At 37.9% G+C, this 10,005-nt stretch overlaps 1 long non-coding RNA gene across 1 annotated transcript; it reads right to left on the bottom strand.

Annotated features, from left to right (window-relative positions):
• Nucleotides 1-273: 273 nt before the first annotated feature.
• LOC118566262 lies at nt 274-3,487 on the bottom strand. The gene is made up of 3 exons (XR_004932901.1): nt 3,429-3,487; nt 630-658; nt 274-445 (listed from the first exon to the last, which is right to left on the bottom strand). It is a non-coding gene; the product is annotated as an uncharacterized LOC118566262 (long non-coding RNA).
• Nucleotides 3,488-10,005: the final 6,518 nt, after the last annotated feature.

Raw genomic sequence — 10,005 nt, 5'->3', positions numbered from 1 at the left:
CAGGAAGGGCACGATGCCTGTGGGATTTTTCCACATTAGCCAATGAAAAGACCACAAAGCAGCAGTTTGCTTTAAAAGAAGCAAGAGTTTCCTTTCTTATCCATCTGACACTTTTCAGGTCATTCGGCGTAAGAACTGGTGTTGCCCTGCGTGGAGAAATATATATATAAAAAAACTTGTAAAGTTCTGAGCTTTTCGACTACTAAGGCACCAAAGTTTGTATTTGTTTTCCTCTAAAAGTTTGTAAAAAAAAAAAAAAAAAAAAAAAAGAACCTTACCAAAACTGAAGTGATAGCATTTAACTGAATGGCACAGTGGCTTCTCAGTCTGTTCCGGGTTCTCTGAAAGAATCGACTGCCATGTGTTGGCCGGCGAGCTCCTGTCGATGAGGCTGATGACGTCTTCCTCTGAAGCGGCTCATTAACCACAGGCTGATCCGCTTGACCTTCAGATTAATGAGGCAAACATAAACACGAACAAGTCACACACACTCTCAAAAGTGACGCACGGCCCAACGTTAGACGTTTAAAAAGATAGAAGGCGACAAAAAAACTTAGACAAAAAAAAAAAAACCTGCTGGACTCCGTATTACTGGCCCCAGCATAAAAAAGTATGACATAAATTCTGACCTGTGGAAGTGTATCTTTTCTGCTCCTGCCTGTCATAACAGAGAGAGAGAGAGCACTGGTTTGTCTCCATGAATGTCATTCCAAAATTTTTGCATACTTATAATTTTATTGCGTGTTAAGATGGTTGGCATATTTATCTCTCAGGAGGAAGCATTTCTGGACAGAATCATCGCTGCAGATATGTTTAAAGACTTTATTTCCCAGTTATCCCGGTCCTACGCGCAGAGCATCTGCAGCTTGTCACCCCATAAATAGCTCCACTCTGCGTGTTTATGGGTCTTCAATGAACCGGTGATGTCACCGTGCGCTGTCGATCAAATGGATGCTGTCCATCACACTTTTGTCGAGTGAGAAATAAAATCTGTTTTTGTGTTACAGTGAAGCCAAACAGGAAATGTAAAGATATTTTTTAATCATTCATTTAATGCTTATATTAAAAGTAAGAATTGGTCCACCTGATAAAGCAGGATTGATCGCTTGGACATTTGTGCTGCGTGGATTAGATGCATGCATTTAGTTCATTTAAGACACACACAAGGATTCACATGTCGTAAAACAGATAACGTCTCCATGATGACAAATTCTTCCTACAAGTGACAAAGAAGCATATTTCTTCGTCATCTGTAGGAAGAATATTTAACATACTTTGAGTTTTTCTCTGACAGGTACGTGGTCAGAAAGATTGGAACCAGATGGCTGGATTAGCAATGTTCAAACAATGTTCTGTACCAATCTGGGAAAATTCCTGCAGATTAAGTTGCCATATATAAATATCGGTCTCTCTGAAGACATGCTAGCAAGGTAAGGCGATTCTGACTGATGTCTTGATGATTCCGATTTGTGTCTTGGTTAAAGCTCCGGTTTTTTGTTCACCTTCCAGACACATGTATGTTAGGGTTAAAGGTGATGCTGGTTAATATGTGTTAATTTGTTTTCTTCTTGCATGTATGTGGACTAAGTTTGTTCCAGCCGTATTTAGCTGTGGTAAAATAAAAGGTTGTTTTGCAGTTGATGTTTTTTTTTTTTGGGTTTTTTTTGTTTTTGGTTCTAGAGGTAATCAATCAAAGCACTAATTATTCTCCCTGGTCAAATCTGTGAAGGATCAATTTACACTAAAAAGGGGGTTCTCTATAGTGTGAAATATATCTCTAAAAAAGAGCGTTTTTAATGCATCCCTTCAACAGGTTAATGCTACTGTAATTTATCTGACTAGAGCACCTTTTTCAAAATATCTGTTGTGTTCCCTTCATGGCTTGTGGTAAGCTGCAAACAGGACTTATTACAGCTTTCTTTTAACAATAGCTTTCTTTTTGCTTCTCTTCCATAAAGGCCAGATTTCTTTATATGCACAACTAATAGCTGGTCTATTTGAGAAATTATCCCACCTGACTTTCTTTATCTGCACCGTCTCCATCAGTCGCTTCTCTGATTGTTGCCAGGCCAGTTAATAAAGGTGGACAACCATCTCTTGGCAGTTATATCCCATTGTTTCCATTTTCAAATGATGGACTGAAACGCTCGGTGAGATGTTCAAAACTGGAAAACGACCTTATTCCTGACCTGTTAGGCTTGATTTTTTTTTTTATTTTATTTTATCTTCGTGTTGCTGTTTGTTAACTAATATTAGTTGAACTAGATTCTATTTAGAAGTATCAGAGTAATAGGTGCTTGGTACACATAACTGACACACGTTTCATACACTTGTACGTTATCTTTCATTTCAAGCCTTACCAGCTTTAATAAGTGTCTCCACGGCATGATTCTACCACCACTATGTGTCACCGCAGGGTTAGTGTGTTCACGGTGATCTGAAGTCAAGCCTTAGTCTTTCTGTCACACACAGCGTCTGGCATGAAGAGTACCCTCTTTGACATGTTTCATGCATTTTATTTGTAAAACAAAAAAAGAAATAACAATTTGAAACCGTTTTTGACCCCCCCCCCCCTACTCCGTCCCAAACCACAATTAATTACCACAATGATACTACGTTGTGCTGCTCTCGCAAAAAGATTCATAGTAAATTAAACTGCGATAGTAACATCACATGATACGGCTTCTGCATGCTATCGCTTTGCATGTGTTCAAATAATAAAATCAAAGTTATCAGACTTTACTATTATTTACAAAGGTCAACCTTAACCGGTGAAAATGAGCTATGACTTCAGAAACAAACACCATTAAGGGTGCGAAAGGTCTGAGCTATTTAATTATGTAACCATGACGACATGATCATTGCATAAGTCTGGCGGTGATGCTCAGCAAACAGGTTTGCCGCGGCAGCACGGCGGCTGGTGACGAAGGCTTGTGACAGTAGTAGTGACAAAAAGTACTCCGTTTGTCTTCTCGAAGCGGCAGTGCTTAAACTGATCAAGCAGCCATCATTATAAAAACAGAGTAACGCCACTACTGCAGGGATGTGTCTCAAGTGCATGCCAACGTCCTTATTTGGTTCAAAGAAGCATCAGTTATGGAGTAAATTATGCACTCCAAAAAAATGTAAATGTTGTTGTCTTGCTTCCTAAAGCACTTCAAACTGGGAGAAGCTGGACGTCGTCCGATACTGTCGAACAACCCACATGATTTAGATCTAGCACACATAGCTTTTGAAGACTTTGAGATTGCTGGCAAGAATTTTCCACTCAAGAGCAAGTGGCTGAATAATAAGTTTTTTTTCCTTTTTCTTTTTTCTTTTTTGTCGATGGATTTGTGAAGGGATTTCCTTACTGTTTACAGAGAAACCCCCGGTTCAAAACGTGAACCATAATAACCTTGTACATTCACCAGTGCCTACAGACTCACCAGCTGACGCTCGTTTTAGCCACATCACTGACAGCTTTGGTGTCACATGACCCTCGGCGGGGAGGGAGGAAAGTCCATCAGGTACAATATGTTGGATGGGAATCAGAGTTTTTCCATTCGGCGGTCCTGCTGAAAGACAATATGCGTGTTTATTTACTCTCAGTGTGTGTGTGTGTGTGCTGTCGCAGCGGCACAAACGTTCCTCCCTATAAGAGTCCTATGTGCTTGTTTGCTGTCAGTGTACTGATTTACTTTACTGTTCGCAGTTTGCGCTCTCTTTTCCATATAAACGCATCTCCATTAGCCCCGAGGCTGTTTGCACTCATTGTTATTTGAGCATAGTACATTTGCAAACCTGCAATCACACTGCTATTTCTATGCTAGTAACTGCACGTCTATTCATGCTGCTGACCTTTATACTTTTGGCTCCAGCTCCTCGCATGTGGACAAACACAAGCAGAGCCAGGAAGTGATACCGAGGCTACTTGATGCTCACTGTAGAGACTTGGCCACCTTGGACTGAGGGGGGCTTATCTTTGTGCGGTGCCATCCTTTTGTCGCCTATCTGGAAATTAGCCACAGTAGATTACAAAGTGCTTTCCAGGGCACCAATTGTGCAGCCTGCACCAAAGCAGATTCACTCTCAGAGAAGTTATACGTAATTACACTTGCTGAGGTGAAAGGGCCACGCCTCTAATCCTGGTTCGGTCTGTGATCGTCCTGGTGACTCTTTGCCAAGACTCGCACATACAGTAATGTTAGTATTGAGTAAAATAACTCATGCTGTGTATATTGCCAATTACAGAACAGGAGATACTTGAGCAGCACGTATGAGAACAGCTGAGGAGAGATGGATACCTCTGAACTCAGTCCAGACCTTCACTGACAAAGGTTACCAAAAACCAGCCTGCCACTATGTTGAAACCCTTCGCAACAACAGCAACAGCTGCTGCGATGCCAAACAGCACTCAGCGTATTTATGTGTGCTGATGTCATCCGACATATCAAGCTCTCTTCCCTGTATCAGAAAGCAAACGATTACCACCTATAGATAAAAAAATAAATAAAAAAATCTGATGTTATTGCACATTCACTGTCAGTCGCACTTCACTTTTTTCCACCAACAGATTTCCAACTTACACATGAAGCTCAGCCTCCTTTTCTAACTCACAGGGCATCTGGCTACTTGTTCAGCAGGGCAAGCTGCAAATCTGGATTTGTGAATGAAGCTAATGTTTTGTGTACGGCTGGGGCACAGCTTTCCACTGAACATGTGGCACACCAGCACCCTCAGGGCAAAATGGTTTCCAGAGCCAAAAAGAGCCCATAGCCATGGCTACTGTAACTATAACGAGGCAATCAGCAACGGCAGCTTCAATAAGAAACACACTGCATTGGAAAATTAACAGACTCTCTATTAAACTCATGCTCCACAGTTTTTTCTGATGTACTTTAGTTATTTCCTAAATTTCTTACCCTTTTTTGCAATATTAGTATTGTTAGACTTTTCATTTATTCGTTTATTGGTGAGACTGTAACTCATTCCAACACCAACAGCTGAGTGCCCACAAAATAGAAAAGAGCTGATACCTTTATATTATAACCCTTAAACGCCATCATCAGATGAATTTCCTAATATTCCTTTGTGAGCAACTTTTCATTGATTTGCTTTACACAAGTTCAAAATGTTACTGAAACACATTATCTTGATTTTACAATACCAAAAACTAAATAGTCACAAACAAATAGTCGGCTTTTTAAAAGCAGCTTTTATTATGTTTAGTAATATTATTAAATATACAATACTATAGTATGTTAAAACATAATAAATTATAAATGTTTATACAATGGCGATTCTATTTAGTATTTACGCATGTTTTTAGATGTCAGTGAACATGAAATCAGTTAGATTTAGAAATGGCACAATGTTCTACTCTAATCTTACAGCTTATGTTCAATATTTGAGAAATAATAACAACAAAGCTGCTGCAAACATAGTTATTCGGCCTTGGAAATGTGTTTGAAATGTCCTGTAATCATTCTCTCTAAGATTGATTGATAAAAGTGCTTTAATGGTATTTATTTATGGCCAATCCATTTAAGAAAAACAGATCAAGTAATTTTACACGTTATATTGGCTTAAGTCAGTTTACTGAATACTGCTGTTAAGACATTCTAACGGTAGGATAAACTGGGAAATGCTACATTAGAATATCAGTGATCCAGGGTGTGAAAGTTATAAACAGGGAAATGGAAAATCTTTTTTTTATATTATTACCTGGTTAAATAAAGAAACAAAGCTTTATTGTGACACTGTGCTCACAGTCAACATTACTAAGGCATATTGTTTCATTGTTTTGTGTCTACATATAAAGGAGAATTTCCTTCTTATTAAATATCACCAAATTTCTCAATTCAAAGAGTTTAAACTTACAGATGGTGGTGTGCCTGAGGAGGAGCAGGGGATGCTGTCAGTGCACTGGTACCACTCTGGTCCAACATACCCTCAGTTTTCTTCTCACTTTTCTTTGCAAATATTTGCATTTTGTACACGTGAATAATATTTTTTTATTTTATTTTTTACCCATGTACTTAACTGCTACATGTCAGTTTATTTTTCTTGGTAGTTAATTATTTTGACATAAACAATAATTATAAAGATACATAAATGTAAATATCATAAATAATAATATAAATAACATAAATAATCATAAAGATACTGAAGTCTCATATTTCTTTTTATTATATATTTGCTAAAAAAAATCTTTTTTTTTCTTTATTGGTTATGGTTCTGACGCATGTTTGGGTCAGTCAATTCTTATGAAATCTGAGAGATTATGACCCCTGAACAAATTTTGAATGACCTGCTGTTGGTTGAAATCAGTTATTTACTCAAATAACAACATTTTCATGTAGCAGGATATATTAAAAAAAAAAATTACGAGATCTCAAAGTGCGAGGCAATTTTTCCAAGCTGATAATAAATTGACACTCGGTGCAAAAATGTGAAATGAAGAAAAGACCTGCAGCCAATTTGAATCTATGAGTCATCTGTCAGAAAAAAAAAAAATCCACCGAAGCTCTGATTCAACCACAGAGGGTTAATGGATGAGACGTTTATTGAATGATTAGGTTGATAGTGATTATAATTTCTAAAATAGCTTTGGTATATTTAAAACGTTTATTAAAAAGGCAACATAAAGTTTCAAAAAAGAAAATAAAAATCAGGAGTTTCTCTAAAATAAAAATTATAGGGGTAAGGAAAAAGGCACCGCTAATGAACTATATTTAATTAAATATAGGGGCAGATACTAAAAAAAGGTACGATATAAAAACAGGGAACAGGGAACAGGGAACGCAATCATCCTCCCCCTCATCTTAGATTTTAATTCACACAGAACAAGATTAAAGGATCCAATCAGCAGTGACATTGAGCCAGGCACCCGCGGAACGGGACACCAGGAAAGCCTAATCATTCTGCTCCGCCGCAGTGACTAGATCAAATCCCCTCTAGACGAAGCAGATGGTCGATATCAACTTCTTTCTTTCCCAGGTGAGATTATCTCCCAGGCTTCAAACCACACGAGTGAAAGTTTACATCCGAATACCCCCCCACCCCTCCCACTGATGCTGACTTTCCACTTAGACCCAAAAGGAACAGAATCAGGCTGTGCTATGCTAGTGCACCTCTAACAAAGATTAGTCTCCACTAAAGGTTCAAAGACCATTGACAGATGGAGATGTTTCCAGCTCGGCTTCTTGAATCCATTCATAAAAAGCACACGGAATTCTAGATTCTCGCTTGATTAATTATATAAATTAGTTTTATTGCTAATAAAGTAAAGAGTCTCTTTATCCGTCTTTATTCTGCTAGGAGCATAATTTCTCCCCACCGGGAGATTATTTGTTGCGTCACAACACAATTTTCTCCCCTGTCCTGCTTGTCCTGAGATTACAGAGGTGGCTTATGCTTGGTTTAGGTATGTCTTGTTTTAAGCAGGTCTGCCATAAGGAAACAACAAAGCCATGGATGCGCTGACATGCGACTTGTGATTAGAAATTCCTCAGGGAAGGAAGTGAAAAAAATTAAATGAGGAAAAAGCTTACTCTTATAGGATTCTTTTGTCCAATAAGGTAACCTTGGGTCATTATCATCTACTTAAACCGGCAGAAGGGGCCTGTTGAAAACCAAACCCAGCTGATTATATATATATATATATATATATATATATATATATATATATATATATATATATATATATATATATATAGATAGATAGATAGATAGATAGATAGATAGATAGATAGATAGATAGATATACTGTATGTATATATATATGATAAAACCATTATCATATATGTGTGAAACTGACAAATGGGGAATATGCCACATATTTATGTCAGCAAATATCTAAAGAATAGGGAAGAACAGCCGAGTCTAATCAGCACATTATTGAGAACTGTCTGTGTAACGGAAGCTGTTGCTGCTCTAGTGAAGCATTGAAAATAGGGCATGTTTTCAATCTCTGTCAGGAGTAAAGGGGTAACAGGAGAATTTAATTGTGCCGTAAAGACAGGGTTTGGTGTTACACCTGAAGGCTCAGGTAATCGCAACTGTGCTCTTATCTGGTGACTTTGGAAGCAGCATGAAAAGTCAGCCTGCTCTTATAAAGTCAAAGATAATTAAACAAGGAGCGAGGATACGGAAAAAGTAGGTCTCCAGAAGTGTAGATAGTGAATTGAAAACCTGTTCACAGCACTTACAAACTGCAAATGTGTTTTACTGTTTTTTTTTTTTTTTTTTTTGATAGAATAGCACAAAGTAATGCAAGTGACTGATTACCCTAAATAAAATCCATTGTAATTAATTTTTTTAAAGTTATCTAATTCATAAATAGACTCCAGTAGTTGTTAAATTCTGCTGTCTGGTTGACAGCGAGAACGCCCCCTTTAAACCCGTTTCAAGAACCTTCTTTGAATGTGATGTTATAAAACATGATAAGACACATTTTGTAGATGAACATTGTCAGCAAATTTAAATAAATTGGATTTTATAAATAATGGGAATTTATGATCAATAAGTCCAACTTTGTTGAATATTCTTGTTGCTGTTTTAGTAATTTGCCTACTGGCTGCATTATTGTTCTGTAAGTGTTATCGCAAATTTCGTCACAATAACTCAAGTAGGTTAAAAATATGGAACAGTAATTGGAGTGCTTGTGTAGCTTTGCTTAATACTGAAAGCTTTTGTTTACCACCCTGAATACAACAGTCTTGGCAATACATGATGTGCCATGCAGGGGGCTTTTTTCAGCAGGGACATGGAAAGTGGTCAGACTTAATGGGAAGAGGGGTGGAGCTAAATGCAGAGCAGTAATGAAAGAAGACCTGTAAAAGATGTGAGACTGAGGTTCTGCATTGAAATGGTTTAAAATAGATCACATCCTACGGATGTATCAGAGTGATCTAGTCAAAGTCCAGAGCAGTCGAGAATTTATTGACAAGATTTGATGGTGACAGACTGAGCTTGAGATATCCTGCAAAGAAGAATGGCCAAAAACTTTAAAGATGTTTGCAGTTGGGAAAGATATGTCCCTAAAGGCCTGTGGCTATATCTGCAGCAAAAGGTATTACCTTAGTTGGGCTGAATACAAATGCACGGCACATTTTTCATAAATTAATATATTTTTAAAACAACTTTTAAAACGTGTAAATCTGAGTTACATTCAACTACATAATTAGGCACTACTGCATGTTGTGTTACGACACCAGATTTCAACAGAAGACACTGACGTTTGTAGTTGCAATTTAACAAAACTCTACAGGCATGTAAACTTTGCAAGGCTTTTGGTGTTCAGGTGGAGCGGTTCACCATGAATATTCATACGGTCCGCGGTCCTGCCAGCCTGGGAGATTACTTTGAAAAGGAGACGCAGTTCATATGACATTGTCATTTTCCCAGAAGTCCGGATTATTTCGTGTCATTTAAACATTGGCAGACTTGGAAGTAATCTGGGCAAAGGTCAAACACTGCGCCAGGTCAATTTGCGGTACAATGCTTCATCTCATTCACGAGACAATTATTTTGCTTCTCCAGTTTAAAAAAAAAGAAAGAAAAGGGAATTGGGCATGGTCATAATCACACCCCAGGGGATCTAGAAAGCCTACACAGCAAGACCAGCAGGCTGGCTTTGTTCCTGTGGGTACGCAGTACGAGTGCAACAAAAAGTCCTTCACCTTTTCCACCATGAATTTTAATCCTCAGAGATTTATTTACCTTACTGTGTTTGACATATTTGAACATCTACATTACATATGTTTGGATATCTTTATTTAATATTTCTCTGTCAATATTCCATTAAAAATCTCATAAACTAAGCCTAGATTTCACCATTATTTTGAGTTAACCTTGTTTGATCTCTACACTGATGGGGCAGTCTCATTATTTGCTACAGAATAGAGTGGCTACATTAAAAAGGTCCTCCGAGGTACAAATGATTACAGGAGCTCATCAGTTTTCCAGAGACAGGAGGAGGTCTAAAAATAAAGCGAGGTCTCAGCAGTCTGGTTCTTTTTA

The sequence above is a fragment of the Fundulus heteroclitus genome, chromosome 16 (genome assembly GCF_011125445.2).
Source record: "Fundulus heteroclitus isolate FHET01 chromosome 16, MU-UCD_Fhet_4.1, whole genome shotgun sequence".
In the NCBI taxonomy this organism is placed as follows: domain Eukaryota; kingdom Metazoa; phylum Chordata; class Actinopteri; order Cyprinodontiformes; family Fundulidae; genus Fundulus; species Fundulus heteroclitus.
The sequence above is the reverse complement of the archived record's forward strand: the minus strand, read 5'-3'. Positions and strand labels throughout refer to the sequence as shown.